Source organism: Saccopteryx bilineata, chromosome 4, assembly GCF_036850765.1.
Source record: "Saccopteryx bilineata isolate mSacBil1 chromosome 4, mSacBil1_pri_phased_curated, whole genome shotgun sequence".
Classification (NCBI taxonomy): Eukaryota; Metazoa; Chordata; class Mammalia; order Chiroptera; family Emballonuridae; genus Saccopteryx; species Saccopteryx bilineata.
In genome coordinates, this window is record NC_089493.1 from 254,525,701 (window position 1) to 254,548,812 (window position 23,112).

The 23,112-nt window shown below is 43.6% G+C and overlaps 1 protein-coding gene across 3 annotated transcripts in view; it reads left to right on the forward strand.

Annotated features, from left to right (window-relative positions):
* Positions 1-4,205: 4,205 nt before the first annotated feature.
* The window catches only part of SNCAIP (synuclein alpha interacting protein), a 166,038-nt gene continuing 147,131 nt past the window's right edge, over positions 4,206-23,112 (forward strand). For 2 of the 3 annotated variants that reach the window (XM_066274182.1, XM_066274186.1), the window contains exon 1: positions 4,673-4,798. The gene's annotated coding sequence lies outside the window, so the exon portion shown is untranslated. Of the gene's footprint in view, positions 4,333-4,672; positions 4,799-23,112 lie in introns of those variants that run through there. The other variant, XM_066274184.1, reaches the window with a different exon arrangement.

Sequence of the window (23,112 nt, forward strand, 5' to 3'; positions counted from 1 at the left end):
CTGGCTATATCATAAGATGCACACCCTTGTCATCTTGTGATTGGTGGAGCCACATGACCAGTTCTGGCTAATGAGTTGAGAGAAGAAGTGACATGTGTAACTACTGAGCTGGAGCTTTTAGTTCCTGGTATAAGATCCTCCAGAGATCTCTTTCCCTCACTGGAATGAATAATAATATTGCTATTAGTGGCTGTGGGCAAATAAGTTTGTAAAATTTGTGTTGCTTGGTTTTGCTCACTTTTATTGTTAAAAATGGCGCTGCCCACGTGGGGCGGCTGATTACCTTCCTGCTCGGAAAGGAGCTTGGTTATGCTAATATGTGCTAGAGTAGGGTTTTCACGATGAAAGGTTTAAAAGAAGGAGCTAGGAGGTCATTTTGTCAGAGAAGAGGAGACTATGTTGTTGCAGGAGGGAGGCCACATGGTTGGAGAGGAGGCAGGGAGCAATATGGAGGTGTGCAGAGAGAAGGAGATGGGCAACAGAGGTGAATAAGGCTGGTGAAGCCTTTGATTCTAGGAAAGGATGGAGAAAGTCAGTGGCTTTAGGATCCTTGAATGGAAAGGGAAGTGTTTTCCCACTGTGTGTTTTTACTTGCCCGCCAGGTGCAAGCTAGGATTAAAGCTAATGGCCCACCAGTTCTTGGCTCTGCAGTTTCATATCCGTTTGTCCAAATCAAATGCGAACCTGCACGGGCCAGGTGGCTGTGACGGAGGCCGTGACTACTGGCTTTACAGTGGCTGTTCCATTGGGCTGGAATGTTAAAAAGACATGAAACAGAGTTGCAGGTGATCTGGGATTGTTATCTAATGAGAGTGAGAAATTTTTATTACTCCTTGGAAATTTGGGGTTGTTACCACAGCATAATCTAACCTATCCTGACTGATACAATCACATTTACTTAAGAAGTATGATCTGATTCTTGATTTAAAAAATAAACAAACACAATTACTTACATACATTTGCACAAACAAATGACTCCAGAATAAAAGAATAGTCAGGCCCAAGAGAACATATATATCATTCCCAACCAGAAATCAGAAAGAACCTCAATGAGAATAAATAATCTTTGCCTTTAATATTGAGATATTTTATTAAGCAAAATCTACACTTAAAGAATAGAAAAAAAAATCTAACTTGATCACTAGCAATGTTATAGCAGGTTTACCCAATTTTTGTGCACAAGATATATTGTGGAAACTGGGTAAAAGGATAGAGGCAGATGTTTAATTGTAATAATTGAATGAACAATTACATGGCAGCTGTTTGGCAGATGATATACAGTGAAATGCACTGATGTGGTAATTATTTTCAGTAGCTAACTCTTGAGTTTAAAAATGTGCTCAGTGTTGAAAATCTAAATATAAGTACTATGACCTCTCTTGGCACCTTGATGGGAACTGACAATTGAATAGTAGGGGATAGGAAATGGACATGAATCAGAAATACCCTAAGTACTCTGAGCAGTGCACACTCCTGTTGCGGCAGGCATGAGCAGGAGGTATTCTAAAAGGGGGCAAATGGTCTAGCAGCTGCGGTTGCTAAATCATTTCATTGTTACTAACAAGGCTATAGAGGCAGTTGCTTGATTAGAAAACTGATTATCAGAGCCTAGTTGGTAGTAAGAAACCACTGAATAGTTTTTTTGGCTTGATAAAAAGCCAGAAGGCTGACTTTCATTCCATCCAATCTAAAATCTATTTATTTACTTTTTTAGATTTGATTTATTCATTTTTACTAGAGAGAGAGGGGAAAGAGAGAGGGAGAGATAGAGAGAGAAGAGGGGGAGGAGCAGGAAGCATCAACTCCCATATGTGCCTTGACCAGGCAAGCCCAGGGTTTTGAACCGCCGACCTCAGCATTCCAGATCGACGCTTTATCCACTGCACCACCACAGGTCAGGCCCATCCAATCTAAAATCTAGCATCTCTGTTTCAACCCAAGTCTTTTACTACTTCCACACTTTGGTTGTACCAATTTGTGGCTTATGATTTGGCAAGATTATGATTTGACATAAGAGAAGCAAACCAACCAACAGTCCAAGCAAAAGCAAATTCTCAACCTGTGTAAGAGAGTTAATATAGGCCTGACCTGTGGTGCACAGTGGGTAAAAGTGTTGACCTGGGATGCTGAGGTTGCCGGTTCAAAACCCCGGGCTTTCCTGGTCAAGGCACATATGGGAGTTGATGCTTCCAGCTCCTCCCTCTGTTCTATCTCTTTCCTCTCTCTGTCTCTTTCTCTCTCTCTGTCTCCTCTCGCTAAAAAAGGTTAATAAAAAAATGTAAAAAAAAAGAGAGTTAATATAAGCATGTAAATCATAGTGTAAAAATAATCATGGAAACAATGATAAATATGTAATCAAAAACATGTCAGAAACAGAATAAACCATAACAAAAGATCTATATGAAAAAAGGGAAAATATCTGAAATGACATCTCAGAGATTGCTCTAACTCTATGACATTTTATTCCTTTGGCTATACAGAAACAAAACTTTCTTTCCAGGGATCACCCTTTTTCTGTATATGCAATATAATTGGGTCTCTTCTTGTTGAACAATTTAAATAAAGTTAACACCTGGCTCATTGTTAGAGCTTGCAGATGTTTAGTGCAGTTGGAAGGAGATACTCATTTATAATTTTCTTCAATAGGTTGCTCTCAATAAATTAATATTTGATTTTTAAAAAGCAGGCTGTCAAAATATTTAAGAGGATGACAATGAAAGTATGTTGCCTATACAACATGCCAAGGGCGACACCAATTCTATCCGTATCTATTGGATGGAAGCAAGATGTGCTTTTCTCAAAGTTTATACTGGGAAAAAAAAATTATTTTAACCAGATGTGCACAAATTAAAGCCAATATTTTCAAGTATTTTTAGTGCCATATGATGTCATTTGATTTTATATTTTCTACTGAAGGATAATGTGTATTTTTAAAATTGTGAAGCCACATTCCATGTACGTACTTAAAATCTTATATATGATAAATTACAGTAAACAAATTACAACACTGCAGAACATGCTTTTGGCTATTTATGTCAAAAAGCAGAAAGAGAAATTCAGTGTCTCAGTAGGAAATGGAATTAAATTCATGTGGAATTAAAAGCATGTCTTCTGCTGGCCATCCAGGCAGTCCTCATTTCAGTGACTAGAGGTTAACTATGGCTCGTGATTGTCTCGTCCAAATAGGTCCAGGGCAAGGACTCCCCCCGTAACCCCCCCCCCCCCGCCTCCTCTTTCCTGAAAAACTCCAGAGGCACTGCGTGCAATATTACACTACTCATCCCAGGAACCCCAGATTTTAAATCACCAGGTCCTTTCTTTTTTATCGGTAACATGTTTTCAATGACAGGCTCACACATGCTACACATTCCCATTATTTCCACTAAACCAGATAGAGCTGAGTTTCCGAGAGTCGTAGCGCCCCTCTTGTCTTCTGGAATCGTCAAGGAAAGGAGGATGCTCCTAAACAGAAGGACCAAAACTTGCTTCCTCACACTTTTCTCTGGGTCAGCATCAGGCAAGCAGCCACATCCTGGAACAACGGTGTCGCCCTCACTGGCTTTGCTGAGTGAACTTCCCCGAGTCATCTCTCCTGGGAAAGAGATTTCTTCAAACCATTTAAAGCTTTCCAAAGGGCAAAAGCGAATGGTCGTGAGCCAATGTAACCATAAATGCTTCCACTTTCCCTAAACTCATTTCGGAAATAAAGAAGGAGACAGTCGTCACTCTTGGCTTGCCCTCGCCTCATCCAGTGCGCCCCTCCTCCCCGCCCTAATTAAGAAAGACGCTAAAAGTAAAGTTAATAAAGTGGTGTTATAAGCGTTGCTGAATTAGAAAGCCATTATTTCAGACCAAAGTCTTCTCCGCTCACCACACACACGAGCATAAAACCTTTCAGGCAGAAGAACCCTCTTGCCCTTCACTCCTTGGCAAAGTCCTCGGAGGTGGGCGAGCGGGGCGAATGGGGCGAGCGGGGCGGGCGGGAGGGTAGGTGACAGGATTGGGGGCTGAAGACTCCGTGCCAACCCAAAATGCTCTGCCAGGAGCTTTGAAGCACAGCAGTTTCCCAGGACCGTGCCCACGCTCCGTTTCCCTCCTTGCCCTGTTTCGGCTGGAACCCAGGAATGGTCTGGGGACCAATGAGGTGGCAGCGGTTGGCGCACGGATCACCGCGAGGGGCGATTTCATTTCCAGGGGGAGAGGCCGCGAAGTGGGCAGGGTGGGGGCGGAGGAGAGTGAGGGAAGCGGTAAAAGTAGGAGGGAGGGGAAACCCAGCTGCCGAGCAGCAAAGGCAGCAGAGGTAAACGCGCGGAGGTGAAGAAGAAAGAGCAGGTTCGCGGCCAGGCGCTGGCGGGCGGGCTGGCTGGGGGTCGCGGTAAGGCAGCGGCGAGGGAGGGGCGTGGGCCGGGCCGGGGGCGCCGCGCGCAGGGCGGGAGGGGCGCTGTCAGCCAGGCCGAGCGGGGCTCGCCGGTCCGGGCGCGCGGCGGACGGAGGGTGCGGCGGCTCCCGCAGGCTGGGCAGTGGCGGCCGCGCCCCCGTCCCCGGCCGTGCGCTCAGCGTCCTCCGCGCCGGCCCGGAGCCCGGCCGCCCCGGGGCTGCCCCCGCCCGCGCGCGCCCTTTGGGGGGCCGGGGGAGCGGCGCCGGCGGCCGGCCGCATTGTGACGTAGCGGGGCCGCGGCAGCGCCTCCACCGCCCGCCTGCTCCGGCTGCGGCTCTTGCTGCTCCCGCCGCCGCCGTCCGTTTGTCGGTCCGTAAGTCGGTCAGCGCACGGGAGCCGCCGGCGCGCCGGGTGCCCCGGGTGAGTCCAGGTTCAGGGCGGGCGCCGCAGGGAGGCGGGGGCGGCGGCGCGGGCGGCCGAGCCTTTCCAAGTTTGCAGCGGGCGACTCCGGAGGGTGTCGCCCCTGCTCCCCCAACCCACAGGCCCCCTTTGTGCCTCGAGTCCCGGCTGCTCGGGTAGCGGCGGCGACTCTGCAGAAAGGGTTTGGGGGGAAGGTCTCTATAGTAACAGCGGCGGTGCCTGCTTTACACGGGAGAAGGGGGAAATAGCCCCAGCCTCGGTTTCCAAAGGATTGTTCTTTTCATTTGCCCGTTTCCTGTGCTCATTATTCTTGCTGCCACCTCGGACCGTAAGGGAGGCAGGGATGGGCAGTGCTGCGGCTCCTGAGAGCTGAGATAACGAAGGGTGAAGTAATAGTAATAATAACAGAACCTACTATAGTAATAGACGCCAAAGACGGACACCTGGGTTGCTGCCGGCCAGGGCTAGCCCCTCGCTCATCAGTATCTCGGGTCCGGTCTGCCCCGTCCAGCCCGGCTCCGTCCACCTCCCTACGCGGCAGTGCTGCGTCCCCAGCCGGTCCGTGTCCATTACAGCCGGGCACGTTTCTCTCTTGGCCTTTGCTGGTGATGACTTGCATCTGCAGGTGGTAAGTGAGGTGAACTGGGATTTTGGCTATTGACAGATGCCATATTTTGTTTATTTCATTTTTATGAAAAGAAAAGAGGGAAAATTATGAGCCATTACTGGCAGCCATATAGTTTCCACAGGAAATTCTAGCATTCTTTGAGGAACACGCTACTGCTTGCAGAGAAGAAAGTCTTTAGGAAACAAAAAGGCAACAGCATTGTTGCTCATTTTCAATGGACCGCTAGGAGAGAGGAAATGTGTTGTTTTTTCCTGTGGGAACACAGCATTCCTTGGGAAAGTTAATGAAGGGAGCTTACTGTCCGTGTCCATTTTTCACTTGCTGGTGGCTGGGCCCCACTCCTCTTGGCTGTTATTGACAGGTGTCCATCAAAGAGCCCCAAGGAAGGAAGAATCACTGCAGGACAGTCTCACCACACACTATGTGCTGTGGAGCCTGGCCAGGGTGCAGTTTGCAAAATGAAATAAGGGCTGTCTGGGGAGGTTTATGAGGACTACATGTGTGCAGAGTCTATCAATTCTCCAAGGTGTCACTCGAAACACATAATTTCCAAACATCACTTGCTGGATCTGCAGGAAGGCAAAAACCTATTTCTCTCATTGTGAACCAGACATCCCAGTTGGGAATCAGTTGAAATCTGTATTTCATTTGTAAATATTGAAATTTTATTTTATTTTATTTTATTTTGTATTTTTTCTGAAGCTGGAAACGGGGAGAGACAGTCAGACAGACTCCTGCATGCCCCGACTGGGATCCACCCAGCATGCCCACCAGGGGCGAAGCTCTGCCCCTCCGGGGGGTCGCTCTGCAGTGACCAGAGCCACTCTAGCGCCTGGGGCAGAGGCCAAGAAGCCATCCCCAGCGCCCGGGCCATCTTTGCTCCAATGGAGCCTTGGCTACGGGAGGGGAAGAGAGAGACAGAGAGGAAGGAGGGGGGAGTTGGAGAAGCAAATGGGTGCCTCTCCTATGTGCCCTGGCCAGGAATCGAACCCGGGTACCCCTCACACCAGGCCGATGCTCTACCGCTGAGCCAACCAGCCAGGGCCTGTAAATATTGAAATTTTAAAAGGCAGAGAGAACAAGGTGTAGAAAAACAGTATGCTAGTATGTTCACATATGGGAGAGAATGCCTATTGGCTATTTCTGATGCATCTCAATAGTAAATGACATGCACCGTGGTTAGAGTGCAGGGAGATACCTTAGAGGTGTCCTCAAAAGTATTTGAAAAAGATGTGACATTTTGGTAGCAGTCATAGAAGTCTCTCCAGGAGGCGATATTAACTGAAGATTACACATAACCAAACATGTAAGAATTCCAAGATCTAGAATAAAAAAGAAAAAGATTGTGTTTCTCTTAAGAGTCTTTGGATATCTCAGTTAGAGATATAATTTTTTAATCATTTATTTATTTTAGAGAGGTGGGAGGAGAGAGAGAGAGAAAGAGTGAGAGAGAGAGGAGAGAAGGGTAGGGGGAGGAGCAGGAAGCATCATCAACTCCCATATGTGCCTTGACTGGGCAAATCCAGGGTTTCGAACCAGTGACCTCAGCATTCCAGGTCAATGCTTTATCCACTGTACCACCACAGGTTAGGCTAGAGATACTTTTGAATATAAATTTTATTTTCTCCATAGCAAGCATTTCATGACAAAAGGTTACAAGATAGTGGATTTGAAATGATGACGCATTTGTTTTGATATTTACCATGTGTTGACGTCCAAAGAGTAGTGATTAGAGTAAATGAATTTCTGTCTACTGTGTCACAGCTTAACAACTCCAGGCAGCTGCTCTGGTGCAGGTGTACAATGGAAATGCAGAACAGAGGCCAAGAAACTTTGTACGTGCTGTCGTTTTGGAAGGAATCATAGTAGTGCTTTGCTGCTCTTAAAGGGAGGGAAACCCACACAAACATCTAATACAAACAAGTGTCTTTGATATTATCAGAGAAAGCCTGGAGCTATTTTTTTTCTTGCCAGATTTAAGGCATGATCTTGTCAAAAGAGGAAATCTCCCAAGGAGCAGGTGCACCATTATAAGAAACACGAGGGAATTTCTCTGTTCAATGCAAAATCTAATTGAACAGCAAAGAGAAAGGCAGTGACATTCTTAGAATGGAAGCCTTGTGTTTTGGCAGTCTGTCAGATTAGGGTTGCGAACCACAGAGGAGAAATATGTGTCTTGGGAGAAAAATAATGTCCTGGTGAAAATCAAACAGTTGCTGCTGTGAAACTTTTACACTTATAAACTTGTTTCTTTGTGCCCCCTTTTATTGATGTGTTTGCAAGAAGTAATTGTCTGATAATGAATCAATAAAATGGTTCCTAATACATATGCTGTGCATGATTTTGCACTTTATAGCTTAGATAGATTTTATATGTTATGGCTTGCATCTTATCAAATCTTTTCTTAAGCTTTTAAAATTAATGGTCATAATATGCATTGAAATGAAGAATGTTAATTGATAGGATTGATGACTGAGCCCTGAAAAAGTATAAGTTTATTTCTAAATAGTTATTGTGTGTTCAGTTTGCACATAGGTGAGATATAAATATATAAAATGCACAGTCTCCTCACAAGGAACTTACAAGGGGGAGAATAAGACACCTAAAAGATTAAATAATGCTACAAAACATGCAAAAATATATCTTATGATTGAGTGCCCAAGACGCTAAATAGTAGTTGAAAGGAATTCCTTTTTTTTTTTATTGTCAGTGACAAGTTATTTTTTCATTTTTAAAATCTTATTTAGAAAATTAACTTTAACAGGGTGACATTGATCAATAAGAGTACATAGGTTTCAGGTAAACATTTCTATAGCATTTGAACTGTTGATTATGTTGTATACCCATCACCCAAAGTCAGATCATTTTCTATCATCTTATATTTGTCCCTCTTCACATCCTTTCCCCACCCTGTCCCCCACATCCACCCCCTCACATCTCCCCCACCCTGTAACCACTTCACTTTTATCTATGTCCCCGAGTCTCAGTTTTATATCCCACCTATGTGTGAAATCCTAACAGTTCTTAGCTTTTTCTGATTTACTTTAGTATAATGTTCTCAAGGTCCATCATGTTGTTGTAAATGTCACTATGTCATTATTTCTTGTGGCTGAGTGAGAGAAAGTGACCAAATCAACCTAGATGTTTTGTCAGTCATCCTGTGCTATATAACAAATCACCCCAAAAGTTGTTGCTTAAAATTACTACTATAGGCCACGATTCTGTAGTCAGCAGTGTAGGCTGGCTTGAGCTAGGTATTTTTTCTACTGGTCTTGGTTATATTTCCTCAGGCATCTTTGGTCAGCTATGCTGGTGGCAGGATGATCTAGGATGGCCTCACTTATGTCTGGCAGTTCCTTGGTGTTGGCCAGGTTAACAGGTGACTGGGACATGTGCCTCCCATTCTCTAGCCTACTAGCCTGGGCTTTTTTACATAGCAGTCAGAGCACCATCAGAACAAACCCCAATTCAAAAGTGATTTTTAAGCCTCTATATTACATTTGCTACTGTGAATGTGCCATTGTTGGTTGCATTGACCAAATCAAGTCATAAGGTCACCCCAGATTCAAGGGGCGTCCAAAGACCCCACTTATGATGAGAAGGAGCAGCAGAAAATTGTAGCCTTTTTTTTCTCCCAATCTACAACATGTTTAAGAATGCTTGTTCTAGAAAATGTTTTCTGCTGAGGAATAGTGTCCTGTGAGATGGGCTAACTGGGTGGAGCCTGCTTGTAGACAGCCCAGAATTGAGGTTAGGGAATGTCCTGGAATCTTTGTTGTGTAAACTGGGTAGAAGAGGAGTGACACAGTGATAATAAAATTTTAGCCATGTCCCTCTGCTGGTGGCACCAGGACGATTTGGAGACAGGACACTGGTGGCAGAGTCAGCAGGCCACTGTTGGGAGGTGAGAAAGGCTCTGACAAAGTTGGAGGCAGGGGGGATGGGAGGGAGGGGTTTGACCAAGTAGATCCCATATTTAGGGTGAGGTGACTGATTATAGGGTGGTGAAAGCCTAGAGTCAAAAGCATTCTAAGATCTAAAAAAGTTTAAATAACTGGAAGAATGATTGTGCCATTGTGAGAAATAGAGAAATCAGTAAGTGATTTATTTTGGGGGAGGATAAGAATTCAGTTCCAGAAAGGTTGATTAAAAGAGATAAATTGATTGTGAAAGTGCTTCATAAGCTGTAGCATATGCTATGTATTTTAGCTATTGCTTAGTGTTTAAATCACAGTGGGTTATATATAGCTAAATTCCTCTAGTTGTAAAGCAACGGAAGATAGAATGCCACATGGAGGATATCCTAAAGTATCAAAAGAAGTCAAAATAACCACTCCCAGGATGGAAACAGAACTACTCTGGTCACTCTGGGCAGCTGGGGAGTAGGAACTGATGTTCTTTTTCCTGCGGCCCTGCTGGACGTCTGCCCTTGGTGGCGTGCTCTGCCCTTGGACTTAGCACACCAGAGAAAACACCACTTTTTGGTAGTTTGAGTGGCAGGCACAGTGCAGAGCCAGAAGCATTGATTGACAGCCCCACCAAGACAGAACACAATCGGGAGAAGTGCTTCCGCAAAGGACACGAGAGCACTGTTGTCAGAAGTGGGAATGGACACACGGTGGCAAAACCAACAAAGGCCCACCAGAGATGGACACTTGAAGATTTATTTGGGCCTAGCCACTGGGAAGCAGAAAGGGAAGGTGGACTAATTAAGCATATCTATATAGAGGCCTGAGTGCTTTAATCAAACTTAAGCCTGTCTATGGTAATGGTAGGTGTTTCGCATGGAGGGAGAGTAAAGAAAGAAGGCCCCGCACAGTGTGTCATCTGAGCTCCTCCATAAATGTCAGTAGATATTTTATTAGAGGGGAGAGAAATTCAAAACATGTCCTGTTTTTTGTTTTTTTTACCTAAGGCTCGGTTGAGGTGCTGCTTCACCAGCCTTGCTTTATAGGTAGCCAGCCTCAAATTCAGGTGGTGTCCTTAACACCAAGTACAGCTGTTGGGCCAGACAGAAACACCTGGCCTCTCTAACATAGTACAATTAATCTGAACAGCACGCACAGCTGCTTTTTATGGAAGGGCCTTAGATGGACCAGCTCAAACCCACGCATAGAGTTTTAGAATTTCTATTGTACAAGTTTAAGAACCCTGAAGATATTCAACAAATGTTAACTTAATGAGTGAATGTGCCATTGTTGGTGCAGAAACCTCTTCTAAAGCAGTCTGGCTTGGCTTTTCATTATTCACGGTAGACTTGGCTCTGAAATCCCTAAATGCCTTGTGTAGATTGAAATGTTTTAAGGTACTCTCTCTTATCATAGGAATGTAGGTTTTTATAATGCACCACTCAAAAAAGTAGTCTTCTCCTTTTTTGAAACACAGTTGTCTTTACTTTTCGTACTCGCCGGGACTCTTGGCAACAAGTCACAGAAACCCAGTTTGTACTTGCTCCAGTAGGAAGGGCCGCATCCTGGCCCCTCCCTGCATCTGAAAAGCTCAGGAAGGACCCACTTCTGATTTTCCTCTCATCTTCTTGGTGGTAAAATGGTGAGAGGCAGCTTCAGGCTTAAACCTGGCAGGAAAAGGTAATAATTCAGGATTAACTTTAATTAGATCCCGTGCCCATGCCTGAATCAGTCCAGAGGTTTGGAGCCTTTGGGAATGGGAAGGCGGTCTGTGTGAGGAGTGGGTGGGAGGTGGAGGAGATACACAGGAGTGTGGTCAACAGCCCTCCTAATCCAAGTGACCTGAGTGCAGGGAGAGGGGGTTTTTTAAAAAGGAAATATTGAAAAGAGAGAGTGGATGCTGCGCAAGGAGACATAGCAGATACCTGCTGTTCCCTCTGTTTTCCCTGGAGGCGCTATCGTCCTCTCACTAGGCCACCAGGCCCTGACCCTGGGAATGCGCTGTGCACACCTCCTCCCTTTCCTCCTCCACCTCCTCAATCTGTTGATTGGTTGGGGCCTTCTGCTGCATCTGTCAGTCTTACTTGTGTTCTCCTTCAGTTCAGACCCTCCCTGTTTCACTCGTTACTAGTCATCTCTAAGATGCTGCCTCCAGTCTCTCTGCTTCCAGGCCACCCTCCTCACCCCTGTCTGAGTGCTCTTTCCAAAGAACAGATAGATCAGATTGAATCATGAATCCATGGTCAAAAGGTACAAACGTCCATTTAGGAATAAACAAGTCATGAGGATGTGATGATGTACCTCACGCAGTTATAGTTAATAATACTGTGTTGCATATTTGAAAGTTGCAGAGAAAGTAGATCTTACAAAGTCTCTCATCATAAGAAGAAACTTGTAACTGTATGTGCTAATAAAGGTTCCATTCAGAACCTTATAGATACAACTAGAGAGGACCTCACAGATAGAACCATTCAAAACCTCAAAGCCCTGGGGGAAAGTCCAAGCTTCTGCCCGTGAATTCTGAGCGTCCCCATGATATGTGCGCTGCCTCCTCTGGACTCAGTAGATGGAGAGGAGGGAAGATGTTCCATAAAGGCTTCTCCTGGCTGCCCACATTATCCGGAAGCTGTGCTGACCTGTATAACATCAGGATTACCAAATGCTCCATTTCCTCCTCGTTTTCATGACTTTTACATGTGCTTTGGTCTCTGTGGAATATTGTTTCTCATTTTATGACCTAGTGAACACCTACTCCTTCCTAACTCAGCCCAAGTGTTGCTTTTTTCAAGAAGCCTTTGTTGAACACCCGCTCCTACCCAGCCCCTGCATCGGACTTGACCCTGTGGTGCAGTGGGGGCTCTGCTTGTCTGTCTCTCCTGCTGCTCTGTTCCCTCTTCTTTGTGTGTCCTGGTGCCTGTCACATCACATATGCCCAGTGATGTTTAAATGAGGGGAAAAATGTGTACTGAATCATTCCTCTTTAGGCTTTTAAGGTGATTTTTTTTGAGGTGTAGTCTATTTTTTTTCACTTGATTCTCACATTTGCATCTCAGTGTTGGACATGGTGATAGGTTCTCTTTGAATAGCTGCTCAGATGCTCTTTCAACAGTTTTCACAGCAGCGTGTGCTGTCTTCCTGCTTGGTCACTAAGAGATACCTTAGGAAAGAAACTGAAATGTATTAATGGCCCAGAATCAATCTTGAGGATAGAATCTATGATTCATAAATCAGATGAGGAGGAATTTTTAATACTATAAAAAAAGATATTTAGTAGTTAGTATTTACACTGTGTTGGGTGCTTAGCAGACACCTTCCAATTATTTTCTTATTTAATTTTCACGGCAGCCCCAGGAAAGAAGTATTATCACTGTCATTGCTTCCCCCCCTATGAGGAGACTATGATTTAAAGAGTTGAAGTAGCTCTCTAGCTGCCAAGGCTCCTCTTGCCAGAGATTGTTGAGCCACTAGACACTCATCTGGGTTGATGAGGAGCAGAACCAATCTTCAGCTGGGCTCCTGCAGTTCATTTGTTATGTGTGTGTGGTTGTTTTTTTTTTTTTTTTTTTTTTTGGCCTAAAATGAAGTGACCACCTCCCAAGAATAAAACATTCCATCTGCCTCCCTTGGCCATCAATTATGTCAAAAAGACTAGAAAAAGATGCATTTAAAGAGGTCAGAGCTGCAGTACTATTGTTGATATTAAGATAAATTTCTGCTTCAGAAATTTCTGTCATATATCTTTGATTCTGCTATTGCCAGATAGTAAGTCCTCTGACGAGGTTGTGTTGTGGTGTTTTAATTGTAGGCTTCTTAAATAGGCACAGGAAAGGTTTAGCTCTGAGGTGACTTAGAAAGTTATTCTATAGATACATAAAGTGAACTCAGCACTTTGGAAGGCACAAAAACTCAGTGATTTAGAACCTGTTTTCAGTCTGAGAGCTATTTGAGGTTCTGGTGAAAACTATGGATTTATTCCTTCGAGGAAAAAAAGGTACACACACACACACACACATTCCACTTTGTATGAGTTCAGGGTATTTCCAGGATCTGTGGAAGCCCATCTGTGGATTTCCTGGGGCTCCATAGACTCCAGGTTAAAAACCTTGTTTAAAAACTACAAGCCAAGCCTGACCAGGTGGTGGCACAGTAGATAGAGCATTGGACTGGGATGCAAAGGAACCAGGTTCAAAACCCTGAGGTTGCTGGCTTGAGCATGGGCTCACCAGCTTAAGCATGGGGTCGCTGGCTTGAGCGTGGGATCATGGACATGACCCCATGGTTGCTGGCTTGAGCCCAAAAGGTCGCTGGCTAGAAGCCCAAGGTTGCTGGCTTGAGTCCAAAGCTCACTGGCTTGAGCAAGGGGTCACTCTGTCTGCTGTTGCCCCCTGTTCAAGGTGCATACGAGAAAGCAATCAATGAACAACTAAGGAGCTACAACAAAGAATTGATGCTTCTCATCTCTCTTCCTTCCTCTCTTCCTATCTGTCTGTTCCTCTCTCTGTCACAAACAAACAAACAAACAAAAAAATCAACTAAGAAAACTACAACCCCAAAGAAATAGAGCCATTGTTGGGTATCAACCATGTATCACATGTAACCATTTACTGAGTGTTTCCCATTCGCCAGTCCTTTTTGGAAAGTGCATTATAGCTAACCAATCCTTTAAGATATGCATATGAGCCCTGTGTAAGCTGTGGAGAAGGAGGTTCAGAGGAGGACTCAGTCTCCCAGCTGCCAAGTGGTGAGAGTGGGATTAAACCCAGAACCCAGACCTGTATCTCCGCTGCCTCACGCTGCCTTCATGCGCGTTCACCTTACCAGGCCAGGTGTGAGACCGATGCCGGTGAAGTTCTGAGCCACTGTTAGTCCTGACTTCTCTCAGCCCTCAGATTCCTTGTGTAAAGTCTGTCAAGGCACTGCCTCTGCCAGAAGAACTCTCTGGAAGGTCTTCAGACCACTGTCTTCCTTCCCCTGTCACAACTCTTCACATGCAGATAACGCCATGAGAGCAATCCTGTACTACTGCTTGACCATTCCTAGGTGAAGCCTAGCTCATTCCTAAGAGCAGTCTACACATCTGGAACTAACTCAACAAATAGATTTCCAACAACAATAATGACTGCAAAGTCTCCATTTGAACCTGTCCCTAGACGTTTATTTGGATCTGCTGTGTTGTGGGCTCCGCCCTAGGACCTGCGGCCACAGCAGTGAGCACACAGGTTTGGTTCCTGGACACGTGCCACTTCCATCTAGGGCAGTGGTCCCCAAACCCCCGGGCCGCAGACCGGTACCGGTCCGTGGGCCATTTGGTACCGGTCTGCAGAGAAAGAATAAATAACTTACATTATTTCCGTTTTATTTATATTTAAGTCTGAACGATGCTTCATTTTTAAAAAATGACCAGATTCCCTCTGTTACATCCGTCTAAGACTCACTCTTGACGCTTGTCTTGGTCAGGTGATACATTTATCCGTCCCACCCTAAAGGCCTGTCCGTGAAAATATTTTTTTGACAATAAACCGGTCAGTGGCCCAAAAAAGGTTGGGGACCACTGATCTAGGGGACTAAATCATAACTTAAAGTGCGATAAGTTTTACGAAAAAGGAAATGTAAAGAATTTGTTTTGTACTAGTTTCTGCTCTTTCACAGCTTCAGAATTCTAGTGACAAATGAATCTACTTCTCTGTCCCTTTCCTCCCTAGAGTACTTCAGGCTTCCGGAAACTTAGCTGACAGAGTGAGGGGGACACACCAGCAGAGCGGTCCATCTTTGTGCCCCCCTTTGCAAATGACAAGCCGCAAGTAGGGTAAAGACAGGGCTAAGTAGTCCGTCTGGTCCCAGGCAGAGCAGGACTCTTGTAAACCGCAGGCTGCTTCTAATTTATTTGCAATTTGATTATTGTCATTGTTTTTGGCCTTTATGTTGTGGTCTGTCTGTTGCAAATGAATCCAGCAGGCAAGTGCTCTTCAGGAAGCAATCGCACGGCCAGTCTCTGTTCCCCTTTCGCAGCCCCTGGTCAGCCCCTCGGGGTGTCGGCTCTTCATTCTGGTCACTCTCCCCACTTGCCCACCTGCCCCCCTGTCCTGAGGCTGCCTCCCAGGTTTACTCCCCAGGTGTGGTCTTGTGACTGCTTAGACCAGAACTGGCTGACAGGACTAATAGGACCCATGGAAGTAAGCCACCGAAGTAGTTTCTAATTTCCTAGTAGATATATTAAGAAAAGCAAAAGGAAATGGTGAAATTTTAATAATGTATTTTACTTAACCCAACAGATAAAAAATATTAGCATCTCCCCATGTGATCAGTATAAAAAATTACTAGCCAGATTCTTTGCATTCTTTTTCTTCAAACTCTTTCAAGTTTATTCTTAATTTATTCTTAACTCAGACTAGCCACATTTTGATGCCCAGTCACCAGTTTAGTGGCTCCCGTAGTGGTGGACTGCAGACTTGGGCACTGAGGAGGACCTGCGAGTCTCTGGGGTGAACCCAGTGACACTGGACCCCATCTTCCTCAGCTCCCAGCTTGCACTTCCACTGTTGCTTGCGCAGGAGTGCTGTATGTGGCTGTCTGTACTCTTGAACCTGGCTCCTGAGGGTAGGGAAGGCATCTGTCATCTTTCTGTCTCCACTGTAGAGTGCAGTGTTCACTAGGCCCTCGTTTGGCATTTAGAACAATGGAAATACATTAATAAATGAGGGAGGATTCATTGGTAACCCAAGCCTCTGAAGAGAGTGGTTTGTGGGGGCTCACCTCACCAGCCCTGGCACCCATCTTTAAATTCCTGATGCTCACCCAGGCCGGATAGCTCAGTAGATTGGAGCATCATCCCAAAGCTCAGAGGTTGCCAGTTCAATCCCTGGCCAGGGCACATATAGGAACAGATCAATGTTCCTATATCTCTTTCTCTTTTTTCCTTCTTCTCCCTCTAAAATTAATAAAATAAACATTAAAACATTTTTTTTTTTAGCCTGACCTGTGGTGGCACAGTGGATAAAGCGTCGACCTGGAAATGCTGAGGTCGCCGGTTCGAAACCCTGGGCTTGCCTGGTCAAGGCACATATGGGAGTTGATGCTTCCAGCCCCTCCCCCCTTCTCTCTCTCTGTCTCTCCTCTCTCTCTCTCTGTCTCTCTGCCTTTCCCTCTCCTCTCTAAAATGAATAAATAAATAAAATAAAAAAAACATTTTTTTTTGCTTCTGCTGCTCTGCAGTGCCACCGAACTGCATTTGAGTCTGACTGAATGGGGTGGGGGCCTCTACAGTCAGAAAGAATATTCTAGCCTAGAATTGTACTGCACCTCTGTGGGTCTTGTTTAGCTTTGGGTTTCACCTCTCCTAATATTGAATACTAGAGAAATTTATCTGCAGTCTAGTAGGTGAAATCATAATGGTTTTACTGAACAGGATAACACCACCAACAAGACAGATAAAAGACCAAAATGAAACTCATCCACTGAACAAGCCTTCTGTTGAGAGTACTCGAAAGGCCAACTGGCATCTAGAACGTTAAAACTCAAGGAAGGAATAGTCTGCAGCAGGGAGCTTTGGAATCATCATGATATGCTTTCTCTATTTCCAGCGGTTTCAGATCATCACCCTCCCCCCCCCCCCCGAGAATGGGAGGTTTATATCCTGAGTAAATTTGCCTTTGCACATACAGCATTTAAATCCTGCAAAGGCTTCAAACCAACTAATGTGCATGGGGCTCGCTTGTCTACTTCACCCCTAATGATAAATGTCACTTAAAATAATTCATACAAACAGGGCTCAAAGATTGAATATGTGGTTAGTAAAACCATACTGACCACATATTCATATAAATTCAAAGTTTGAAAATGCAAGAAAATATGAGTGTTTGATCTGTTAAGTCATATAAACATTTTTAGAACGGATTCCTGTCTCAGAAAAGAGTATGGTTACTTCAGACCCACTTAAAGAGCGCATTGAAATAGAAAATGGAGTTAGGCCTAACCTCCATTTTACCAGTGATGACCAGTTTCAACCTGGAAAGCTCATCGACCTGCTTGGGTTTTTTTGTTTCTCAGAATGCACACAGAGAGAAGCAAATCCTGCTGTCACACACTATGTAGGAGGACGATGAATGAAGTCTAGAAAATGTTTTGAACAATTCTTCCAAAAACTGTTTGGAACGGTTTAAGGGTAAGGTAGCCTGCCAATATTTTTGCAAAGTCTAAAAAGTTAAAAAAATCATAGCATACATCATATAGTAGATAACTATACACTAGCCATGTATAAGGAATTTGTAGCTCTCTTCTTTAGTAAGTCAAGGATGGTTAAAACAGACAAAGCTTTGCATCCGTTGGCCCCAGTTTTGGGAATGCTGCTTTCATTTTTGAGTCTCTCAAAAGAAAGAACTTGTGCCTCTCTGTAACTATAATACACTTCTTCCAATATGACGGCTCTGGTGTGCTGTGTTGGTGTAATTGAAAACCTATAAAACGGCTGAGAGCTACTTTTGAATTGGCTCAGTGAACTTGGACTGGATTTGTCAAAGTGGTGAAAGGTTTAAAGGAATTTTCATAAATGAGGTCTCCGAGCTGTGTTTTAACCATAGAATTCCAATGAACTCCAAGGCCTATGAACTGGGAGAATAGCGCCTCAGAGAAGAGCAGTCATATCAAGATGGAAATAAATGATTCATTTTCATTCCCGGAGTTCTGCAGACATAGGCACACTTAGCCACTGATCATCATAATTTAGCAGTACTGTTGTGCACTAAAAATACAATTTAAAAGTCTAATCTTTAATTAAGTTGAGCACTCGCAGATTAACATGGTTACAAATCTTGGGCACTGGATATAGCACCATGTTTACTCATGTTGCTAGGAAATAGCAGAGCTCTTAGCAAGTTACAGATTGCCTTGGTAGAAGGAGGGAAGTGAGCTTCTCCCAGTAATGTACTTGAATGTTTCTGCTCTGTTTTGTTACATGATGTATGTAATTATATTTCATGCAGCAAGAGTTTTGCACATGCAGAGCTTTTGTTGGCAACAGAGAGCACAGGTGTGGGTACCTAAAGTAAACATTTGGAGGATATTTGAAATAGTAATTTTCACCTAGAGCTCTTGGATGAAATAAGCTTTATGCAATATTTGAGTTTTTAATGAAATAAATTTTTCCATGTGCTAGAATTATCAAGAAAATAGATTCTTCTTTAAAATGTAATGATAATGAGGCTACTTGATGGTTTTATATTCTTGCCATTGGTTGGGAAACTGTCAAATTAGTATAGAAATTTGATCCAGGTTGATGGTTTTCCAAAGTCATTTAAACTTGCATGTAGGAAATCAACTCTGCTATTCTTTTTTTCCTTTCCCTCCCTTTGGCAAACCTCACTGCATGACACATTGTACAATAGTTTTTAAAAATGCAAAGCTAATGCTTGCACAGCATGAAAGGGAGTAGCGATGCCAGCTCGCTTGCCTTGTCCCTGAAAAAGATGAAAGATTTCTATGTGCTATTTCAGTCAGGATCAGGCATGAAAGAGTGGCCTCTCCAAGCTCAAAAACAGAACTGAGAAAAAGACCTACAGGGACAAATTCCTATTTGATCTATTTGAGGCTGGCCCTGTACATGGGGCTGGTATTTCAAAGCAGAGGCCCTTCCTAAGAGACGGAAACTAGCAGAATACTTGATTATCTTGAGGCACCACATCAGGGCTGGGGTGGCTTGTGCTCATTATAGGATTTTACCCTGTATTCAAGCTCGGAACCTGGGGAGGAGGAGGAGGGGAGGGTGCTAGTGAGGGGCAGCAGCATGACTGTATTCCAGGACACATACCCACGACCTCCTCTGGTAATTGACACACTTTGAACTAACCTCTGGACAATTATGGACAGCTTTCTTTTAGAAAGCTAGTTGTTGATTTTGGTAAGAATCGTTTTCTCGGTCTTACCCAGCACAGGCTCCAGGTATATACTGTATGATCAATAATTGTAGGGTTGAAGAAATGAATCCTTCAACAGGTCTTGAGCAAGTAAATTTATTAATAATATAAAAGTCAAGGCTTATTTCACTGAATTAAATAGAGGTTACGGGCTTGGTTTTTGTTCTCAAAAGATGTCCTCGTGTTACCTGTGTTATGTATATTCAGAACATCCCTCTGAGGCAGGATACTGCCAAACAAGTGGGCAAAATGCCGTGTGCAATGGACGGTTTCACTGCTTAGCAGCTAGATGGAATAGGTGGTGGAATTATAGGAGGCCTAGGACCTGCTGTTAGAGAACTTCTGATGCTCGAAGGGAATTGGAGACTTGACAATAACGAGATGGAAAGGTAAGATAAAACTAGCACACAGAGTGTATGCTTCTTGGGGGTGTTTATTTCTTCTCATTCTTACAATCTCCCAAAACACCCAGCAGCCTGTTTACAGAAGGTGTGGTATGCAGATGGAGGGGAGGGGACAGAGACCATCCTGGTTATGAGGATGGACCTGAAGCTCAGAGCAAAGCGTGGCTCAACCTCTTTCCATATCTGTGACCCGGCGCAGCTTACCCAGCCTATGGATGTTTGGATTTGCTTCTTTCACTAACAAATATTTAGGGATTACCCTATTTATTCAAGGTAATTTTAGATATTTGGGGTAAAATGGGAATTGTGGATGTCAGAATAACTCTCTTCCTTTCTCTTCCTGCTCTGTGTGCCGAGATGTCTGGAAGAATCTGCAGGACCCTTTGTTCTTTGGTTTATGGTTTTGGCTGTGGCCAATGGGAGGCATTAGCAGAATGTACAGGCAGATAGTTTGAGCTGTTTATTTCCTGGGTTCCCTACTTAACCAGGTCACCTTCCGCTACTGTTGGCCACAGCTCCTGGCATGCAGCCAACTCCCTAAGACTGCTTTATGGATTCTGGTGACTGTGCCCTCCTACAGACACTTCATGCTGATAACTCTTCGTGATAATCTACTAGCTCACCATATCATTTCTTATAGTTTCTCCAAACCCTGCCCACACCTTTGCAAATGTCTGTTTATTAAACTACCCTCAAATTGCATTTGAATGTGTCTCCTGTTGGGAACCTGACACAAGTGATTATTTGTCTGAGGTCATAGTAAAAATGATATGATTTAGGTAGAATTTAATACAATGATTGGCCCATCGTAAGTATTCAACAAGGTTAAGTGTTATTATCAGTTGTTGTTTCTTACAGAGTATTACATTTGCCATATTAATTGTTGCATTTCTTTTAAATTTCAAAAAGGTGAGCCCTGGCTGGTTTGCTCACTAGTAGAGCATCAGCCCGTTGTGTGTATGTCCTGGGTTTGATCCTCAGTCAGGGCACACAGGAAAAGCAACTATCTGCTTCTCCACTCTTCCCTCTTCTTTCTCTCTCTTCCTCTCTCTCTCTCTTTCACTCCTGCAGCCATGGCTCATTTTGTTTGAGTAAGTTGGCCCTGGCACTGAGAATGGCTCAGTGGAGCCTCACCTCAGGTGCTAAAAATAGCTCAGTTGCCAAGCAGCAGCCCAAGATGGGTAGAGCATCCCCCAGTAGGGGGCTTGGTGGGTGGATCCTAGTTGGGGCACATGCAGGAGTCTGTCTCTCTGTCTCCCCTCCTCTCACTTAAAAATAAAAAATAAAAATTTAAAAGGTGATACGAAATCTATTATCTTGAAAATGTTAAAAATGAATAAGGTATAAACCCTGGTTGGATAGTTTGGCTGGTTGGAGCATCATCTGGAAATGCAAAGGTTTGATCCCTGGTCAGGGCACTAACAGGAATAGATCTATGTTCCTGTCTTTCTGCCTCTCTTTCCCTGCCTCTCTCTCTAAAAAATAAAACTAAACTAAACTAAACAAAAATAACACAATAATAAAATAAAAAAGTGAAGCATAGTCAAGGGCTAAAGTGTTGCTTCAGTGGCAAAACTAAAAAGTGAATTAAGGATTTTTGATCTTGTTTCTTTGCACAGGGTACACAGACACATGTCTGTAAAAGAAACTTGCAACATCAAAGTATTTAAATGAAAACATAACCTACTTTGTATAATCGGGTATACCTAATGTTATAAACCCTGTTTATGACCACTAAATAATAATTGGGTTGAATCATGGACAACTCAACATCCTCATTTAATTACTGTAAGGGTGAGGGCTAAGCATTTTCACATTTGTACCCTCTTGGTTTCAAGGCAGATGATCCTTAGGACTAAATTTCTTGTGAGCTCTTGATGGTAGATCTGTTTATTTATAATTAACAGCAGCACTCTGATGCTTGTATGGTAGATTTTCTGCACATAACTCATTTTTCTAACTTCTTTCTTGAAGTTCTCATTTAGTCACACAAAGTAGGTCACTCTGTTATAGTTACAAAGCATCTCGTCTATAACTTATATATACTCATGCAACTGTCAAGAAAGAAAACTGACAAATTCCTAAAGTGGTGGTCAGTTTGAAAAAGAAAACATCCAACTTCTTTCCATTTTTATACTAAATTTGTCATAGTTGTTGAAATTTCAGACCATATCAATGTGTCTTTCACTGTCTTGGAAAACTGTGTAAGTATTTCCTAACTAAAAAGAAAAATGAATTTAAGAAATGTCTTCTTTTTACAATTTAAGTAGAATCAAGGGAGGAAAGCAGTATGAAGGGCCTTTTGATGTTAGTCCAGAAAAGGATTTAGAAATTGTCCCTTCTGTTCAAGGAGTTGAGTAGGCAAAAACAAACGTCCTGTTGCCAGAAGAGCTGATGGTTCTAGAAGGAATGATTATTGTTTGAGAATTTGGATCTCTTTATATTCTTTAGCATTTTCTTTAAAGTCAACCCAGATACAACTCCTGTCTTCTTTTATTATAAAGACTCTGCCTCTCATACGTTGGACATGTAAATATAAACGTTTTCAATTATCTTTCCATCATCTATTTATCTATCATCTATCATCTTTGAATTGCCCTTTCTGAAGGAGATACTACATCAGACTGCCATAGTGATCTCCCAGCTGGCCCTAGTGAAGCCTGCCATTGCTTCATTCCAGCCCACTACTTCTGCTTAGGTTTCATCTCTTCCCATTTTTTGCCTTGAGTGAAATACAGTGGCATTTTCATTGAGAGGAACTAATGTAGTCATAGTAATTATTATTCTAAACGATTACACTGTTTTCACCACATCATTTGTGTGTTGACATGAGTTCTAATTACAGGGGAGTAGAAAAAATTCTTAGTCAATCATACTGAACATATAGTATATACCTAAGAACCTTCTATGGCCGCGTGCCAAACAGAAGTCGTCACAGGTCCTTTAGAGTAATTGATGGTGTTTGCAGATAGAGAGGACACATTACTGTATGAAAGTATTCTGTAAACATGCCTTGATGCCTTTTCCTGTGTAGATACAATATTTTCCTTATAGGAAGGAAAATGTTTCTATCTAGTAGAGGAGGAAAAAATTGTATATCAATAGTACAGGCATGGGTCAAATACTAGAGTAAAGAAGAAAGAGAGTGCTATGAATCTCACCTGGAACTGAGAGGAGGGTGGTCAGATTTCAAGGACTTCCCAGGAAAAGTGATACTTGGTTTAGAATTAAAGGCCAAGTAAGTGTTCAATGGGCAGAAAATTTAGGGGATGGCATTGGGTTCTGACAGACTGAGTGTAAAGCCAGTAGGCAAGGCCCCCATCACAGCCACCTGGCCCATTCAGGTACACATTAGATTCAGACAGACGGTAATGAAACAACAGAGCCAAGAACTGGTGGGCCATTACCTTTAATCCTAGCTCGCACCTGGTGGGCAAGTAAAAACACACACTGGGCTCCAAAACCC